We start from the raw sequence: 20350 nt of genomic DNA on the forward strand, positions 1-20350 counted from the left end.
CTGAAGGTCAGTAAGAAACACACCTTTACTCTCACATAGATCATCTCCTGGCCTTACACCAACAAAGGAACTACAAAGAAGCATTTATGTGATTAATGTTTCCCAGCAATCAAGCTGTCTGCTGGGACACCATTTGTCACAAGTTGTGCCTGGGTTTGTGGTTCATCATTTTGTTTCCGCAGACCTCACACAAAGTCAGGGGAAATTCTTGCTGACTCAAATGTTGGACCAGAGCCAGCGTATCCACAAAAAGATGTGGTTGTACAGCTTGAGGGAGGAAATATTGTTTAACTTCTTGGTCAAATGAGATTCCAGCTTGATTACTGAAGGAGAAAAAAAGAACAACACGGTGAATTCTGACAGGCATCATGAAATCATGAGGTCCAAAAACCAGCCTGTATCATAACAAGGAATGTCATCTAAGGCTCAAAGTCTGCCTTTTACGGTCAGCAGAGGCTGGGTTCCTTTGGCTGAGTCATTATAACAGCACTATTTTAGAAAATAAAAAAAGTTTAAATAACACCACTTTTCAAGAAACACACGCAAATAGCAATTGTGCAGCTGATCAGTTTTGACACACCTGGCTATCAACATGTTCAGCCTTCAATGAAAAGCCTGTAGTTAGCTGAGAGGAGCTACCAAGACTATGTCTTCAAGCTGACACTCCCAACAAGGATTTTAGAAGCACCTTGGCAGTACTGACTGTACCCATCACCCCCAGCCAACACCCACAGGACACATCCTACTCCAAACACACACACAAGTGTCACTCACTTCAGCCAACTCATGCACATTTAACTGTGAAAAATGCTAGAAAATCAAAATAGAAATTCATCTTAAATGAACACATAACTGCTCCAGGGTCATACAGTGGGAGCACTGACTAGTTATGTTTCTGTATGAGGTACTCAGAGGCACAAAAAGGGCCTGGCACTCAACTTGTATTAACTTTTGATATGAGTCAGACACCCAATTATCCTTTGTGCTGTTGAAAAATCCACCCTCGTCTCTAATTCTTGTATTTGCATAGGAGTTGACATCTATTAAAACATCATTAGGTATGCAGTCAAAACAACATAACACTTCAAAAAATTACTGGTAGTCATGGTTAATTGCCTGTAAAATATTTCTTTAAAAACTCGGTAATTGGATTAAATATTTCAGATATCTCTTCCACAGATTTTGGGTTTGGATATTTACCAGGAGAGCCTCAGCTACTGGTATTTGCACCAGAAAGAATAGAAGGAAACCACAACACAGCAGTAGCCTATGCTTTATGAGTAGTTCTGACTTAATTGCAAAATCATAAGTAAAAGAACTGAAGTGCCTACCAATTCAATATCTATTTACACTGTTGTTAAAAGGGTGATGTCTATACATGTGAAACAATTTTGTTCTAAATCAAATAGAGCAAAATCTTTACAAGAGATGTAAATTATCATTCCAAACTACTTTACGAAAAAGCTGGAAATAAGCACAAGCTTGTTAAAAAGGATCACAGAAATACAAACATGCAAAACATAAAACTGTAAAAAATAAAAAATTAATATCAATTAGCCTTTATAACTTAGCACAAAAGCAAAGAAAAAGATGGGCAAGTTGGTTAGAATCAAGGCTAAGAAACAGATGAGGTTTCAAGAATATCAGGAGCCAAAGGAATGCTGCCAACAATATGATTAAGTGCCTCCTGGGTGCTGTAGAGTCACCATTAGACAAGCTCACCCCATCCCTCAGACATTGAGTGATCCATTCCCTGCCCTGGATCGAACACCTCGGTTCCACTGTGCCCTGAAGGACACCCCAGTGGCCAGAACACACACAGATATCAGATATTCCTGAGCACTGCCCTGATTGCAGCCTCTGCTCCACACATTTCTTCTTGGAAACTCCAGAAAACCCTGCACCAAAAGCTTTTTTAAAATATATTTTATTCCTACCATTGTTTCTGATGTTTCAAAGAGCCTTGGCAGTGCACAAAGTGCAGCACAGGCAATACATTGTGAGAGTTTCAGCACCACACTTCCTTCCCATCAGCAACAACTCTGAGCACAGAACTCTGCTGCACTGTGAATGTGGAGAATAAACGGGGAAGAAAAGGCAAATTGGCAACAGATCAATAGCCTGCCAAGAAACGTTCTGTTTCTTTAATAAGCCAGAAATATAAACTGATATCCAGAATAATATTTTGGTTTAAAACAGAGTGGGAGACTGGAGATTACATCAGCTGAACTAAACAAAATACCAAAAATTTATCTGAGTGCTCCATCAGTCTGAAATTACTACAGACAAACTGCCTATTTACCCAGAGGAAGCCAGCTATGGACATGAGTAAGTATTCTTTGTTAAAATGAAAATGGTATTTGGTCTCTTACAGCGAGGTATAATACAGCAAAAAACTGCAAGTGTTCTCTCATCTATTCTTGAATCCCCTTATAAAAGGAAAGGCCACTTAGCAAATAACAGAAATGGATGCAGCTGCAAAGCCAATGGAGATAAGTGGGGAGATGAGCAGCCACAGCTGTATCACATTGCTTAGTACATTAAGTTAAGGTAATCCCAAGGCTGGGATTTCAATATTGTCTGCAGAAAAAGCAGTTCCAAGAACCACTCCAAGATGTAGTTTATCAAAGTTTTGTATGGCACTGTGAGCAACCAAAACTGCCGGAAAAGGTGCCTGTCCAGCACTGAAGAGCATGACCATAAACCAGCAGCCAAAGAATTACATAGACCTCTGAAACAAAAAGAAATCTGCTTGAAAAGTGTTGCTGGAAAGTATTTTAAAAGGCATGATTTTCCTTCTTATAGCAGAGGAGAGCGAGCTGTGGGAGGCAGATAGCACAAGGCACAACATCCACATCATCTGTGGGAGAAGACCCCACCCACAAGCAGGAGCTGGGATGGTGATTAGAAACTTTTGGGGATTATAACTTGAAGGGTGTTTATAAAGTGATATTAAACCTCTTGTACTGCAGCTCAGCTGGTGCATTACTGATATTGGCCCTGAACATACAGTTCACTGCTTGCTGGTTAATTACGTCCCATTAACAAATCAATGAAGTGCTTTGATCCTGATTTGATTCATGTTGGATTATTTGAGCAGCTTCTTGCTGCAGCAGGAAGGTGTCACAGCCTTCCCTGCCTGTCTTTCTGACAAATTGAGAAACAATATGCTCCACAAAATTTGTACTCAAAAACATTTTATTGCTAATTCAGCCCCTAGAAGGAAATTACTGATCAGTTTGAGGACGGACCAGGGAGAAAAGTATTTTAGAGGGAGCAAAACATCTTTGCATAAGCAAAAATAATGCCATGTTGACTTCAGGTAAGCCTGACCACTCTTCAGATACATACAAGCCCACTGTGCTTTTGGGCAGCTGATGCGTTTTAATATCAAATTTATTATTTCTTCCATTAAAGAATTTATCTAAGAATAAGCAGAGGCCTGTCTAAACTATTAAAAGCACAGATATTCTCTTCTGTCTCAGTTTGTTCATTGAATTGTTTTCCCTCCAGAGAGACAGGCACTCTCAGCAGCACTAAGAACACCTGGCAGGTCACAGTGCAGAAGGACGCCTGCACAACAGCAGCAGCTAGCAACTCCCAATTTGTTATGTTGGATTTTATTGTTCGTTTTCTCCTGTAAATTCTGTTTTCCTGCAATTCTGCTAAGCCAAAGTGAACTATATACCATTTACCAGAGTTTAACTCTCTGCTGACTGGTCCCCATAAACAGCATTTGTTGTCACAGCTACGAATTCAGAGAAATGGGAAAAACAATCCAAGGGAAAGTATTGTAAAAGAAAAGTGACAATTACAATTCCTTTTATTGATGACCCTGAGCACAGTAACCTGCTGGCAAACATCCTTCTTCCCCCTCCATCAGAGCCCTCAGCACAGTGTGTCCTACACAGCCACTAACCTTCATTTCACCTGTTTTTTTTCCTCTTTCCCTGATGGATGCACAGGGACAGGACAGGTGCACACAAAAGCAGGCAGGAAACAGGGCTTGGCAGTGCAGGGGCAAGAGAGAGAAAAGAGATGGCAGCTCTAGGCCACTCTCACTCTTTCACTGTCTTTAAAAGTATCAAGAAGCTAAGTGATTGCATTAAAATTAGGAAGGGTGCCCACCTGCCCTGATTAGTTAATTCCCTTCCAAGGAGCCACCAAAGCCTTCTGGGAGAGATCCCTTTCTGGAAACAAGATCCACAGGAGTTTATATGCTAGAGAAGGTGGAGCCCAACCTGGACGAAGAGAAATTCCTGGCTGAAGTATTTCTTGGAAGGTAAATGTGTTTATTCATTCTATGGCCTTTCTACCTTCTGTTAAATTTATGAGCATTTATGTTCTATTTTCAGCATTCAACTCAAAAAACCTCAGTCACGGCACAGAAGAAAAAAAATCCCATAAAGTCAGAAAGCATAAAGAGAGATTTAACTGCCTCTTCTTAATTTTGTTTTTCAGCTCTGAGATAAATCCTTGACGCAGACTGAGTGTCTCACCCGCTCTGCAGCAGGGGTGCACACCTGGGACACCCCCTGAAAGTGCTGCACAGCTCCTGGGCTCTCACCACAGCCCAGCCCAAACACATCCCAGGACCAAGGCCCAGAGATGCCAGGCATGGTGCCAATTCCCTGGCCACCCCAGCAGGGTCTCCACAGACAGCAAAAACAGGATTTCTCCAGAGATCCACACTGCCTGTGCTGCTGCAACCACATAAATTCCCACCTGAGTTCTCTACCCAAGCACATCAGCTCTGTCTGATCTGTCTTCAGTAGCTGCAAAATGCTGAGCTCTAATATATGACAGCAAGGGAGTCTAAATCTTTCCACTTTTGAGCTGTCACACACACACAAAAAAAGCTTTGGATGAGGCCAGACCAGTCTGCCAAACATAATCTGCCACAAAATCTTCTCAAATTAGCAGGAAAAAAAAAAAAGAAAACAACCTACTTTATTTAGCTTTGGTTGTTCTCCACCTCTCCCAAAACTGAGCTATAAACTTCGCCAGAACAGAGCCCATTAACACAATTTCTAACAACCACTAACATCACAGGTACCAGGCAGCTGTCACCACCATGCCTGTTAAAGCTTTATATTTTCACAGAAAAAAAGCTGGAACACTACCTGGGGTTTGGTTTTGCATCAGAAGGATACAAGACTGAAACATAATTATTATACTTAGAAAAATTATACAGGAGCTACCCAGAAGATATTTTATCTACAATCCCACCTGGTTTCCAACTGAAAGGAAATCATCTCGCTTTAAGAAAGAGACTCCAGGAAGGGTCACAATAACCTGAACAGTAGAAAATGAAGCTCTGAAAATTAAGCTTTAGAAGTTTGTCATCTTCCTCCACAAGACCAAACTTCATCCTTCCTCACGCCCATAATTTCAGTCTAAACAGATGTGATAGTTGCAACGACTCCTTTGCCTACACCTGAAGCTATGCTCATTTTAAGAGCATACATTTCTCTGAGGATTTTATATATCTATATGCAGAATAAACTACCTAGGAATATAGCTATCACTTGGGTTGGAGGAGAAACCAGAAAACAATGTCAATATTTCATTTTAATACCACAAAGCAAAAATGCAGGGAGCTTTTCAGAAACTCAATTCCTGCTCTTTGAAAGGAAAAAACTTGGAAAAGGAGTTTCAATTTTCAAAACTTCATTCTTATCCTCCTCATCACTTGCATATGGAATCATTTCATTTGGTGGTGATATATGGGAAATTCTGCTGCTCTCATTTCTGAACAGAAGCACTGAAATACTGATTAGCTGTAAGATTTTAAACTGAAAGCATTTTTTAAACAAGACAGATTATATACAAGAGTAACACAAAAGACTGGATTTTTTTGGATTTTCCTATTTGTTTTTTCTACAAGAACCTCTCAGATCTCTTGGTGCTGTGCACAGCCCAGTTCAGCTCCTTTCTCACTGACTGAGGATGAAGATGGGCCAAGAGCACCTCAGGTGCATGGTGCTAATGCAGTGAGGCTTTCAGTGCTGTGCAGCAAATAGGAAGCAAGGTTTGAATGTTCCTGACTCTCCTCATGTCACCCAGCAATAGAGATAATGGCATGAAATGCACAGTCCTGGAGGTTGGCAGAACAGATGGAGCCTTAACCTTTATGGGAGACTCTGGTTACACAGCTTCTGTGTCTTAAATAATTTATAGGATCTGATCATATGGGAGCTTCAGCTGTGGAAACAGACGATGCTGAAACAAGATCTGATCCAATCTGTTCATTTGCCACTGTTCAAAACCTGGAAAAGGTGAACAGGTCACCCTGGAGCCCATGGCACTTGCAGGCAGGGGATTTCCAGCCCATACACTTGTTTATTCCTGTTTATTGCTTTCAACACAACCCAGCATCAGTTCGTGCTACACCACATTTGCTCTAGCTAATCAACTTTGATCCAATTCTGCTCTAAAACCAAGCAACTTCTCCTCAAATTACAGTTCAGGTGAAGATGCAAGTTAAGCAATCACTGCACATTATCAGACAAATATTTAAGCAAAAAATGGCAGCTTGCTCTTAAGGTAGAATATTTACAAATGGGTACAGTGGTTCCATGAGATTGAAATGGTGAACAAGTGTAGATTGAGAAAACTTTAGCCTGAGAGGAGCATTTGTGCTGACCCCCAGGGTAGGCAGTGCTGGCACAGGGACACTCAGGGGCTGTGGACCTGACACAGAGCAAAGAAACCACATAAATGTGCACATTTGCACTTCCACAGAGCAACAGAGCAGGGAGAAGTAAGGGAGCAGCACAAGCATGTTACCCAGGTCAGAAATCCACACAACAGCCCTTTTTTAGCATGCCTTATCAAACAGCTGGGCCAGTCTGAAAGCTCCCCAAAACCATTCAGGAGAAGCGTATTAAAGCAAACCAGCCCCAGTTCAGATGACCTTAAAATTCCAGGCTAAATTCTGCTTTCTAAAAGCTGATTCATGAACAGACCAAATATTGCTGTTCTGGGATGCACAACAAAGAGTGGGGCAGATGGTCTGGGGTGGCAGCAGCTTCACTCATCTGATTTTAATCCATCACCACAACCCTGTCAGAGCCTGAGTCACGTGTGTTTCACTTAACTCACTTGCTGGGTTCACACAAGGCATCCAGAAAAAGCTCACTGAACAAGATGTACAGCTCATATTTACTACTCAACCCTGCCAGCATTCCTGCTTTTTTAAACAAGATTGGAGAAATAAATTCGCTCTTGGCTGCGAGAACCTCGCCAGCTTTTCCATCCTAACTGTGTTTTAATCGGATCAGCCCTTAAACTTTTCAAAAAACAGTATTTAATGAAAACAAACAGATGTACAACTGCCGAACGTCACCGGGAGACTGTTAACATGTGTCATCACCAAGTTTTAATAGCAGAACTAAAAAAACAACAAAGATTGAGAGTTATGACAGGGAAATATGGTTGCTATAGAAGTCCAGCTTCCACAAGACAACACTCCAGCAGGGAGGAGCTCCCACGCACAGCCCGAGCAGGCGCCTGTGCCAGAGCTGGCGCGCACACCTCAGCCCCAGCTCCCTCTGCCCCTCCTGCCCTCCCAGCTGCTGCACAATTCAACAGAGAATCCTTCCAAATATAGGGGGAAATGCAGCTTCCTCACATCAGGCTTCCAATGGGCTCCTCCAGCAGCGTGATGTGACCTGACCCGTGCAGAGTGGGGATGTGGGTGCAAAGCTCTGCCCAGGACAGGACACATCTCCCTGCAGCAGCAGCTCTGCGCTGCAGCCTCCTGCAGAAATACACCCACCTGAACAGGCTCCAAGCCACCAGCCAAGGAAGCTTCTCCAGAGGATAACTCCACTTGCAGCACACTCCAAAATAGCCCCATACACATTGTGATCCCTATTTCTAAGAATAAAGCTGAATAAAATGGTTTCTCCCTCTGCTTCTCACAGGAAAGTAAAGCAAAGAGCCTGTCTAAACTTCCTTCCCTTTTCTTAATGAAACTTTTATTGATTTTTCATCCTTGTGAATCATTGCCTTGGAGCAACTTCTTTTAGCCGCAGGTTCTCACATTTAATTTGTATGTAAGCTTAAGGGAAGGTTTATCAACAGAGTCTCCAGAAAGATACTAGAAGGGTTTTATGGAAAAGCTATGAAATTTTACATATGGCATTTACCAGCCTAGTTCAACAAGAACAAAGAAAAAATCCAGAACAATGCATGACATTGATAATCAGCAGATTCCTGTGACATCTATGGCACCTCCATGCAGCTGTCAGTGCCCAATGCATATAGAAGCCAGGCTGAATAAATTTGTTCTGATAAAGAGTAAAAATAAAAATACACCAGACATTCGTTCAGATGTATGGATCTTCCACATGTTAACAGCTACCTAAAGATAAGGAGAACAGAACACCTGTCTGTGTGTCCAGAGCATAACAAAACAGTTTCTGGCACTAAAATGTGTATTTGAGTTGGGCATAAGGAAACTGCTAGGATTTAGTGAATAAATAAATGAAAAATCCATCAGCAATACATTAACAGACAAGACAGCTTTGCCAATACCAAAGACATAAAAAGGAACAAATCTCTGATAATTTATTCTTAAGCTAAAATTTTCCAGCTGCTTCAAGTGCTGTTTACGTGGGAAAAAACAACTAAAATGCTACAGACCTTTCAGCTCTCATTCATGCAAAATACATTTATTTTACTGGTCTAGGGAGGGAACAAATTTATGGGCCAACAAGCAGCATCCAGGGTACAGTAATTCAAGTAACTATTACTCAGGTTTGTCTCTAGGAAAAGGAGATATCCTTTTGCTTAAAAGTTAATCTTTTGCATTGTGAGTAATATTGTCTAAGTGGCAAAGAAAAGTATTGGCTAGAATTGGTTCCACAAGACCTGAAAAAAAGGGTCTTTCATAAAGTATCTAGGCTTCTGGGGAAACAAAAAAAAAAAAAAAAGGAAAAAAGTTAATAAGTTGGATCATCTGTCACTTTATCAGTCCAACATCTGTTATCTTTGAGAGGTGAAGCAAAAGGAAAACTTGATGGAAATCTTTTCCCCATTCTCTCATGTCTTTGCACTGAAGTATCAACTCACTAGCACTGCCCTAATGATGATAACCCAATTGTCCTTAACTACTTCCCAAATTAGCTGATTAAGGAAGGAATTCAATAGCGTTTCCCAGGTAGGATCCATTAATACCCACAGGCAGGGATCAGTAACAGAGCCTGCAGAGCGCTGCCCACACTGCTGGGAGCAAAGCAGAGGAGGGGGAGACAGAGAGGGAAACACAGAGTCAGGAATGACCCTGAGCCACAAACAGCCAGCCTGAGTCCAGACTGGACTGTGCCAAGGGGAGAGAAGCCCTTGAACTGCACAGCAGCAAGCACAGGATGAAGCCAGATGAGATTACTTATGCAGGATGCTTATCCCACTGAAAGAGAAGTGGCAACACCAGCACCAGGAGAAAAAAAAGGGGATTTCATAAACAGATTTAAAAAAAAAAAAAGTTTGTTGATCATGACAATTAGGTCTTCTACTCAAAAAAAGTTTAAGAACTGTAAAAAGTTACTGGGATCAGGAAAGGTGTTGCTATCTTATTGCAAAGCTCTCATACCTTCTTGGTGATTTCTCATGGGCAGCTCCTCACAGCACAGCCAACAAACTAACTCCAACTCTCTTCTCAACCAGCTAACCCTTTTGTAGCACTCATCTTATTGGACACAGCTGTGGCCTGTTAAGGGCAGGCCTGTTCCTAATCTTTGGTGATTAGCACAGCTGCAACTTCTCAGGTGTGAGACCACCTTCTGCACTATATTTTCTTACATTCTATCCCTCCACAGAAAGGTTAAGGAAATTTTTAAACTCTCACTTAAACAGGCCATACCAAAACACTGAGAGTAAAAGAAAGAACATTTATAAAATCCTACATGAAGCAAACATGAAAAGGTTGCCCAGCTGCAAGATAACTGAGTAATGTAACCTTTCAAAGCAGCAATGAAAAATGATTAGACCATCCCTTGGATTGAAAATGATTGATCATGCTGCTGGTATTGGAATTGAAGCTGACTATAATGCCTTTTATGTAATTGCTTTATTGAATGTAGCATAGCTTTATTTGGCAATGTAGTCAGAACACTGTGAGTTTTACCAGTTCCTTAGCTCCTGATACACCACAGACACACAGTTACAACACATTTATCCCAATGACATTGGATTAAATGGCACACACTGAGGTTGCCTCCTGACCTTTCAGCTAAGGTCTACGGGGAATCTTCTGCCTGCAGAATCATCTAGTTGATTTGAGTACCAGCAGCTTTCCATCCTCTGCATCTGTTTGCTGGTTTATTCCATAAACTATATCAAAAAAACCTTAAATCTGATTTGGGGCCCTGTGTGCTGTAATAATTAAATCATTCTGAAGACTTTGAAAGCTGGCTCATCCATTAAAAAAAAAAAAAATCAATCAAGGACAAGTAAATCACAGTGAGGAAGAAGAGTAAGTAAAACTTTCCTTTTTATATCGGAACACATTGAAATATCTATGGGAAAAGCAGTGGGGGTGAGGAGTTGTTTGATTTTAACCTTTGTTTTTATCTAAAAAAAACAGCTTCAAAATTTAAATGTAACTGCATAGAATTACCTTTTCTCACCTGCTTTTCAGTTTCCATGATTTACTATCCCCTGGTATCACTCCCTGCTCTTTGAAGAGAGTCCTGGCAAAGGTCAGCAGTCAATTAACCATCAATAAACACCCAACATGAGAGTGACAATTTCGGGCTGCCTGAGCTCCCATTACTAAACCAAGCAACATGTTAGAAATCTCATAACAAAAGGCAAAAAGTACTTTGGAGTGTTCTGAACATAAATATAATGCTACCTTTAAAGCACTAAGTATGAAAAATATCAAAGGAGGTATGTAATACCAAGTTTTATCATCTATTGCACACGTATATTGATTTAACCGAGACACGCTCACTTATCTACAAAGCAAAAAATTGGGTTTTAAGTACTGTACTTTGCAAGACCCTTAGGGCACAATAACATTACTGTCATCATTTACTCTGACTTCCCTGTCTCTCATTTGATCCATCCCCAGCCTTCTCAAAACATTGCAGCTCTGTTTCTATTTCTGCCACCATGCCAGTGCCCCTGGCTGGGTGGCAACACTGTAATTATACACGGATGACATAAAACACAGGCAAAAATTAAAATAAATACAAACACACACAGGCACTGACATCTAGGCAACGTATTTAACACTCAGACACATGGATAATTTTCCCAGTGCTGTGCAGGCAAGGATGTACTCAGGGTGTGGGGAAGGTCGTTTTGCACATTTTCTCGTGTTTAAAATTGTTTGGGGACAATCCTAAAAGTGAGATCATCTTGGCATTTTGCAGAGGAATGCAGAAGATAGAGAATTGGTATTTCCTTAAGAGAAAAGTGGGATCAATAACAGTTAACAGTTTGGATAAACCCTCATTATCAGATTTTTACAACTTCAACATGAATCCAAGTGAGCCTCCTGTTAAATGCAGACACAACCTCCAATATGCAGAATCACAAATTTCACTAAGAACATTTCAAGTCAAGATATAGCTACACAGAAGTTATGAAATATTTAATGCCAATTGAAAAACAGATGTACTGAGTTAGTTTAACTGAAAATACTAAAGTTAAGTTATTCTAGTGATACACCATATGCATTTAATACCCAGAGCTGCAAACAATTCACTGAAATTCATTTTCACTTCTGCTTGGATACAGAATTATTTTATTAATGCAAGCAAGAATATTAAGGGAATGACAATAAAAACATGAGTGCTACCTTATGAGTACTATAGTTAATAACAGAACTTCTAGAAAGTTTCTGGTGTTTAATCCATAAAGCTTCCTTTTAATCCTTGTCTGTAAAAACTCTATTTCTGTACCCCATCCAGATAGCTGCTTCAAAACTCTGCAGCTAATACACACCAAAATCTATTGAATGCATAGAAAATTTAAAGTATAGAAATAATTTTTTCTCTATCTAGCATTTCCACGTCAACAGATAGAAGAAAAGTGTTTATTTTGCTTAGAAGCAGATGAGTGATATAAATGTAACTAATGGGTCAAAAGATGTTAAAGATGTCACAAGTACTGAAGTTTTCCCTTCAGCAGTTTCAAACCTGTGAAAGTTATGATTATAAATGTCACCATGTAGAGAAGTAAAACATGCCTCACATGTAGGTGGATATTATTACACTATTGAAATTTGAAGGTCTCTGTATCTCAGGGGTGACAGAATAAACCCAAAAAGACACGAAACAGTGAAAAATTTCAGGTGGTAACACAAACACCAGATATCCCCTGGATTTAACCCCATGGGTGGCATGCCCAGTCATGTTTCATATTTCTGTTGACTTATTCAACGGGTCAAAAAAGTCCTGATAGAGACTAAAAGAAATATCTACCTTGCCCATTTAATTTTTAAGCATATTGAAAATATAATGCTTTAAATGTCAGAATTTTTCAGAGGCATACAGCGTGAACTATTCTTGCAAATGAAGCGTAGGAACACCTTTAAAGCTGCTGTTGACTAAGCCAGGGAACACGAACCCTTCATTACCACTTAATTCTGTACAGAGTATGAACACAGCCCTGGGGCTGTGCTGGTCTTCAGCCCCTCCCCAAAGCTGTAAATCTGACAGCACTGCTTCACAGAGCTGTGCAGGGCTTCTAAACACACCCTGGGAAAATAATCCAACAACCAACAGCAAAAGTGTTGCTGAAGGTGACAGGGAGGGAGCCTGGTGCTGTCCCTGCATCAGCTGGGTACCAGGGCACACACGCTCCGCAGCCTGGGCTGGCTCCTCTTTGAACATACGCCCTTTCAAGTGAAATTAATCACTCTCTTTATCACTGCTGCAGCATCTGGAGCCATAATCATTACCCAACTGCTGGGAAAGAAATGAAACCACTAATCGCACGGGGAGCAGGGCTCAGCGTTCAGAGCAGGAAAGTTTTTATTAAGTTCTCATTTGAAAAGTGATTTTTCATGGCTGGTCTTGCAGGACATGCCACACAAAAGCTGGATCTGCTTCAGCAACTGTCTACAACTCACCCCCAGCACACAGAACCAATGTGTTTAGAACCACTATAATGAGGGTTTAACATGCTTTTCCAAACTTAGCTCTATAATCCTAAATCACTATTACACGCAAGCACTACACGGAGACACATCCAACCGTGAGCTTTAAAAGGGCTCTGGAAGAAGGAACTGCAGAATTCTGCAGAGGTAGAGACCAGACAGTGCCTCTGGAATCACACCCTGCTCTTGGACTGCTCCCAGTCCAGGCAAACTGAAGCTCTGACATTCAAAACTCCTGCATTAAGTGGTTATTTCGTCATATCTATCCACTGGCTGAGGGTGATTGAATTAAACAATGTCAAGACTATGGAAATAACCTGGATTATCATGAAATATCCCTTCCAATTTCTCTATTTCATGTTCCTGGCTTTTTCCATCCACATTTTTTGAAACTAAGAAAGAATGCAAAGTAATGTTTTTTCTTTTTAGAAAGAAAAGAAAAATGAATAAAATTATAATGGCAGGATTGTTCTCAAAAACAGCAGCAGCAGAAAAAAAAATATCTAGGGAATAAGGGTATCAGAGGGCAGACTTCCAAACCTCATGAAGAGTCCCTAGAAAGAGTCAGCAGCATAACTTGCATACTGAGAACAACGTGTATTTTAGGGATTTCTAATACAAAATTGTGTTATTTTCACCCACAATTGTGCTCTACACAAGAGCTGAATGAGGATGTGATTACCCTTATATACTGAAGCCATTCAACTAAGTGGCAAAGTAAAACCCTTAAGATATACTTATTTAAAAAAAAAACCTGCAGGGTTCTGAACAAGGGCAGCAGAGTAATTAAATCTAGTACTCCACTAAAACAGGCTGAAAATGTGATCATCCATTTTTAATGCCCAACCTATACATAACAACAGAAATCTTTCCAACAGCTGCATTCAATTAAAAAAGAATTAACCCCAAGGAAAAACTACAGAAATATCCCAATCTGTTTTTCTTGCCACTCACTGTGCTTCTTTTGTGACTGAAATATGTACAACAATACAATCCAACAAAGTTGAATGAAAAGTAACACAATTCCAATAATAAGCTATCTTTTTTATTTTTTTAAATGAACTATTTAAAAGAAACCACTTTTGCAGATTTTCCCCTGTGACCCCCAGCTCTGTTCCCATAGTAACTATTGAGGAAAGAAAAGGATGAGAAGCCTAACACACTTTTCCCAATACCAACAAAAAAACAGAAGAAAGCACCTTCTCAAAAACCATTATTCTCAAGAAGAGAAGAGGGACATTAAAAGATTAGTGTGAATCTCCTGTGTAATCTAGTTTAAACCACCACCTACTGAACATCTGATGCTGGTTGACAAAGATGTTTGCTAAAAGCAGGCAGCCTTACTGTAAAAGGCCTGCTGAAATAGTTTTGCACGCCCAACAATAACAAAATGACTGGGCACATGCTGCAAAAACTCCCCCCTGAAGGCAGCCAGCCCACAGCCAGGCTCAGCGCTCCGACTCCAGGCACATCAAGTGTTAATTTCTGCATTTATTTCTGCATTCTTTCAGTTGCTCCTCTGCTTGCCTTTTTAGTTGGATTGTTCTCTGTGCTGCCCATCCTGCTTGCTGGAGTGCTTTTCTAGGAAAATATAATAACCCAAGGATTCCTTCTTTAGGCAGCGCCACCAAGAACCTCCCTCTGCTGTCCACAGCTCCTCACAGGAAACCAGAGCTAATAAACAAGCCAAGTTTTACAGACAAGGAAAGTTTAAAAAAGTTTAAGTATTCCTGTATCTCTAACCAGCATCCAAACTCCTCCAGGAGCTATTCCAACATCTCTGATGCTGGCAGGTTCCCTGTCCTTCATCCACGTCCCACACATGAGGTTTCCAGCCTGGTGGGACAAGGACAGGACCCAGGTGGGAGTGCCATGGGCTGCCCTGGCATTTATCCAACCCAAAAGCAGACCTCAAGCACCTGGAGGAAAGACCAGGCTGGAAAATGATGTTCCAGCATAAGGAAGCTTCTCCAGCCTTCATGGAACTCCTCTGGTGCACATTTGTCCTGTTCTCTGCCAAACTCCCCAGTATTTCCTGGCTGAGGACACAAGGCCTGCACCAACTTTGAAATGTCTCACCCACCTAACCATGAATTGACCAACCCCTGCAAAGGGTCATAAATAAAGGCAACAGGTGCATCTCCACAATCCCAAGACAAGATGGATTCAGCTGTTGAGAAAATAAGACCAGATGATGATACCAATATCAGAAGTGGAATTAGGATGGATGGAGCAGCAGAACGAAATGTAATAAAATTTTGAGAGTCGTGGAACAGAAGGGTGGAAATGTGGATAGGAAATTGTAAGGAGCAAAGAAGAAAGAAAACCAAATATTTATCAATCTGAAACAGCTGCATTTCTGTCTGAGGAAATGTGAGATTAGCTTTGAGGCCACCCTTAAAGGCTCTAAATATCAGTGACTAATATCAACCAGCATTTTAAATTTTGCTCCTAACAAAATTTTGCAAAACAACTTCCTTTGAATCTTCAAATGTTATTGTTTTTTAATGTTTGGTAGAAATAGAAGCATAATTTATACTGTCTCATAAAATATTATTTGTAAGTAATTATTTTAGACAAATTTAGAACTAAAGTACTACTTTTTTATTTAAATCACTTTTTTAACAGCTACATAATGAAACTGCACCAACACATTAAAAACTACTACACTGCTTCAAATGAAACTGTTCTTTACAAAAACTGTTCATTGTTTTCAAAAATTACTCTCAGATATTTTAAGCCAGACATCTATAATTCCAATTAAATACAGTAAAACATCAGTAGGTGAAATCTTAATTGAGATCTGATATAATTCTGAGGAGCAGTGCTAATAAAAGATTTCATTTGACCAACCAGTTCTAAGAAATAAGTTTACTCACAGAGGTCCAGAAGCTTGGTATCCTCAATTCATAAATACATTAGCAGCAATGATCAAAAGAATTACTTAAATTAAAGAGTAGTCTGGCTCAGGAACAAGCATAAACTGACCATGAATAAAGGTAAAAACAAGATTTCTCATTTCAGAACAACTTTTCATTATCAGGTTTATGGCAGTGCCCGGGTTATTTTGAGAACCGAACATAATAGGTTTTTTTAAAACTACTTACTGCTTCTGCTGTCAATACTACATGACTACAATCTGTAACCCAGGAGCACCACTTGTGTTCACTCTTAGCATAGTGAAGAACCTTTGAATCATACAAAGTTTGATTAAATCAAGGCTAAATTTCCACTTCAAAGTTTCAGCATTTAAACCTCCATCCACCAGGGTAGTGTAAGAACAAGCCACAATTAGAACGTTTACCACACAATGGGAAGTTTGGAAGCATCAGTCAGATACACCACAAACCTTCCAGACACCACACAAAGATCACTAAAAAGCCAATTGTGCTTCATTCATGAGCTGTTGTCCCACCTAACAAAGAAACCACTTCATTTAGGACAGATAATCACTCCTCATTTGATCGAGCTTTTGGAATACCTCACTTGTTGCAGAGCTATTTTTGAGTCTCCTTTCAGCAGGTTTGAGCTCTACTGTCCTTTCAAGACCTGGACTCCTTTTAACATTTGGTGTACGTGGGTAAAAGCTCGTCTTTTAAGACATAAGGTCAAAGGCACTTCCAAACCAGCACTTGACCTTCATGAAATTACAATCTTGAGAAAGGGCATTTTATGGCAGTATTATCAGAGAACAGAGAACAAAAGGCCTTTTTCATCATAGCCAGGGCCAAACTCACCCACACTCACGGGTGGGTTCAAAGGTTCCTCCACATTAGAAGTTGTTCTCTGAAAAGTTCATTTTGTCCCTTTTCCATTATGGATTGTTTCTGAAGAACGACTAAAGATCAAAACCCATCTGCTAACCCTATTTTAAGGACGACTTTCAAATACAGGGAGTAACTCCAAAATTAAAGTTTTCATATGTTCACCTCAGGCAGGAGTACTTACAGCTCACACACCTGGCTCCCAAAAGCCCAGGAACTCCAGACATTTAATGGTTTCTTCCTCAGGTAAAAATCTCTCTGCTGTGATCAGAATCATTACAAACCCATTTCCCAGTCTGATACCTCACTTTCAGTGCTCTTCCACTCAGATCAGGGAGCATGTCCCTGCTGGGCTAAATAGCCATCGTGATTCCTGTTTTCTAGAGCAGGAAAACTCACTGGGACACAACATCTGGGTTTCTAACAATCCCCTTCTTCCCTTCCATAGCACACAGAGGATTATTTCCATGATAGATAGCATTTCTACCATTATTAAAGAACCATTTTTCTAAAAATCAGGCCATTTCCATCTAGAAAAAACATTTTTTACAGTATTTCCCTCATTAAAAAATAAACCCATGTCATTACTTTAGCTCTGAGAGCCTTTTATGGGCTATGTCCCTTATATCTTGCATTCTGTTTGTATTTTGGGGAAACAGCATATGCCTGGGCTGTAGTTTATGGAGGAGCTGAAGACACCAGCAGAGAAGGGGAGCCTAACCTGTCCATGAGCTGCAAAAAGAGTTTCTGGAAAGAGACACTCCATCACCTTGTAATCCTAATTATCAGCCCCTTCCTGTAAAGTACTCAAAATATTAGCTTGTTTCTTACACTTAATTCTGATTTTGGAGCTAAATTTTAGAGATTTTAGACAGTCACCAAAAAAATAAAGAAAAAACACCTAGAATTATGATGTGGACTCATGTATGTGTTACTATTCTATAAACAGTTTTAAAAGCCTGAATGGCCATCACTAAAACATAGGCATACTGGCATTGCAGAAGTTCCAGGAACTCTTAGGACTACTCCAAGTGTTGGAGAAAATTAACATGGTGAAATATTCAAATTGCTAATTGGCAACTGCATTAAATACTATCAATTTACAAGAATTTAGGTCCAATTAAATTTTGCAAGTGCAACAAAATTATTCAGCTATTTGATGTTGCTGAGTAATTTAGCTGATATGATTATTGTTTTCATGTTTAGCGGCCACTAAATGAGCATCTGACAGGAAATGTCTGAAAACCAAGACACAGGGTACACATATTAATTTGTAACTTCTAGAAGCCAAAAGCTCAAAATAAATGGTTTTAAGACAGGTCACAAATAAGCAACATGCAAGTGATAGCCCTCTGAACAGCTGAGGGAAGAATATGTATAAAATTGACTCACACTGCCAAATTTTCATGTTTTAGAATTTCAGAGCCTGGGTTTTTTTTTAGATGCAGTGATTTCAATACTGTTGTTTTACCCTAGACCAAGACCACCAAGCCCAGAATGAAAATGTACAAGTCTTCATTAGACAGTGTCAAGGATTCACCTGAAAAAAGGTCTGTATTATGAACTGCAGCAATTATTTTTTTTTTTTCTTTTTCCCCAGCCCCATCCATATTAAGGATGCCTCCCTGGATTTGTGTGCGCTAGGAAAATTTATTTCAGTACATAAAAATTCATTTTCATAAAGTCAGAGCTTTCAGTAGCATAATCTTATTTAATTATAAAGCATGACATTTCAATAAGAAGTTGAATTTCTCCCCAGCAGGTAAGTAACTTGCCATGCTTACAAGAGACAATTCAAGATTTAAAAACAGAACAGATCATCCCCTTTCCCATTACGGACTGTTCATTTCTCATCAGACTGTTTTATTAAGAAAAAGGACAGCAGCTGCAGCTTTTCCTTCTATTGGAATGGATCTGCTCAGCTTTTATTTTAAATTTTACTTAATTTTAGGTTCACTGTGCTGTGCTTTTATTAACTTTTTATTATTTTGTATTGGGCACAAAAGTCCTCAAACTACAGGATGATTTTTTATACAATTATTATACAAACCACAGGTCTCAATAGGTCAAGATCTCCATGATCCACATCCCAGAGATATTTTATTATTAATATCTTACCACAAGGGGTTATGTTAACCCTTCTGCCTCTCCAGATCCATCCATTTAAGTCACCACCCTCTCTTCCCAAAACACTTCCTTTTAATCTTCTGGAAGACACACCTTTGTCACTAATCATAGTGAAAAACCTTTTCAGGTAAGGTATGAAAATGCTCACAAAATCAAGCCCCATATGCCACCCTGACAGCAGACTGCCATTTTCTGCCCATTTTGTTAGTTCTCAGGAAAACTGCAAAAACACAAGATTCAGGATTTAGAAATGCTGATGCTTCACTACTACTGAAAGGAAGGTGCTTCACAAATTATACATAGTTTCTCAGCAAAACAAAATGTTTTGGGTGAACATGCTATTCATTTCAACCTGGAACTAAACATTTGGGGCTTAGATGTAACTTTTATCTAACTTTCAACAAAATACTTCAGTGGGGAAAAAAAGGGAGGGGGGGTAATGTTTACAAATATTGGAGAAAAATCTTTTTTCTCCAGTTGGGACAATACATTTAGCTGGAACTCACAAGGTATTTTCATTTGGAAAACATATCAGTCAAAGCTGTTTTCTACCTCATGCCACTCCATAAGCAGAGAAAGTACATCAAAATACTCTTAGGATTTAAAGTTTTTAAAGTGACTCTCGAGAGATCAGATATTTTTAATGCACTGTGGGAGTCACAAGAACTGATAATTTTCTTGTGCATCTGGAAGAGGAGCCTTAACAACAATCCTATTGTGGGGCTTTCAGAGCATGGTGCCCACACAATCCTGGGCACCAAATTTTCTTAGCTCTAATTACATCTGCCCCAGATGCCTTTGAAGCATTGAAAGCTCCTTATTTTCAGCTGGAATCATCGAGTCAAATTAAAGTTTTATGATTTACAATGCACAGCCCTAATGACTGAAGGGAAGACAGACAGCATCGAAGGCTCTAATTTGTCTTTAAGAAAACAACTCTACCTTTCAAAGCTTGTTCAAAAATCCTGTAAATAACAGTGAATTGGAGAAAAGAGAGTCATTGTTTATTTCCTCCTCATTTCACATGCTAGACAGTGTAAAGAAAAAGTCTTTATAATACAGTATCATGCTGTACTTCACCAGCCTTTCCCCACATTCCCACACCAGCAGCCAGGCAAGTTTGTGTTGATCCTATTAGAAAAAAACAGGAGTTCTCCCAGAAAAATTACTTCATTATTTCACTAATTCAGTCTATTACCTTCTACAGAAATGTAATTAAAAAATAAATAACCAAAATACCAAAGAACCTCTCCAAAACAAAACAAAACACAAAAAAAAAGAGGGAAATTATTTTTCCATCACATTTAATTGCTGTGTTGCTCAGTCACAAAAGGCCAAACCTCAA

The 20350-nt window shown here is 39.7% G+C and overlaps 1 protein-coding gene across 4 annotated transcripts in view; it reads right to left on the minus strand.

Moving 5' to 3' along the window:
• Nucleotides 1-20350, minus strand: part of THSD7B (thrombospondin type 1 domain containing 7B) — a 299951-nt gene that overhangs the window by 222731 nt on the left and 56870 nt on the right. The window lies entirely within an intron of this gene.

Source organism: Zonotrichia leucophrys, chromosome 7 (assembly GCF_028769735.1).
Source record: "Zonotrichia leucophrys gambelii isolate GWCS_2022_RI chromosome 7, RI_Zleu_2.0, whole genome shotgun sequence".
Classification (NCBI taxonomy): Eukaryota; Metazoa; Chordata; class Aves; order Passeriformes; family Passerellidae; genus Zonotrichia; species Zonotrichia leucophrys.